We start from the raw sequence: 244 nt of genomic DNA on the forward strand, positions 1-244 counted from the left end.
GTACGGTACACCAGCAGGCTCTGGTATTAATCTGATCCACTTTCCTTAGCCTTGCACAGCAATCTCTTCACAGTCTGAACTGACTTTTCTATAAGTCCGTGTGACTGCGGGTAATGCGGACTCGATGGTGAGTTCACAAAGTCCCACTCCTCGGCGAAGCGTGAGAAGCTTTTACCTGAAAATTGCGGTCCATTATCCGAGAAGACCTCACTTGGCACCCCGTGTCTCGTAAAGATGGCTTTCA

The sequence above is a fragment of the Hippichthys cyanospilos genome, chromosome 18, assembly GCF_059441005.1.
Source record: "Hippichthys cyanospilos isolate Australia breed blue-spotted pipefish chromosome 18, RoL_Hcya_1.0, whole genome shotgun sequence".
Taxonomy (NCBI): domain Eukaryota; kingdom Metazoa; phylum Chordata; class Actinopteri; order Syngnathiformes; family Syngnathidae; genus Hippichthys; species Hippichthys cyanospilos.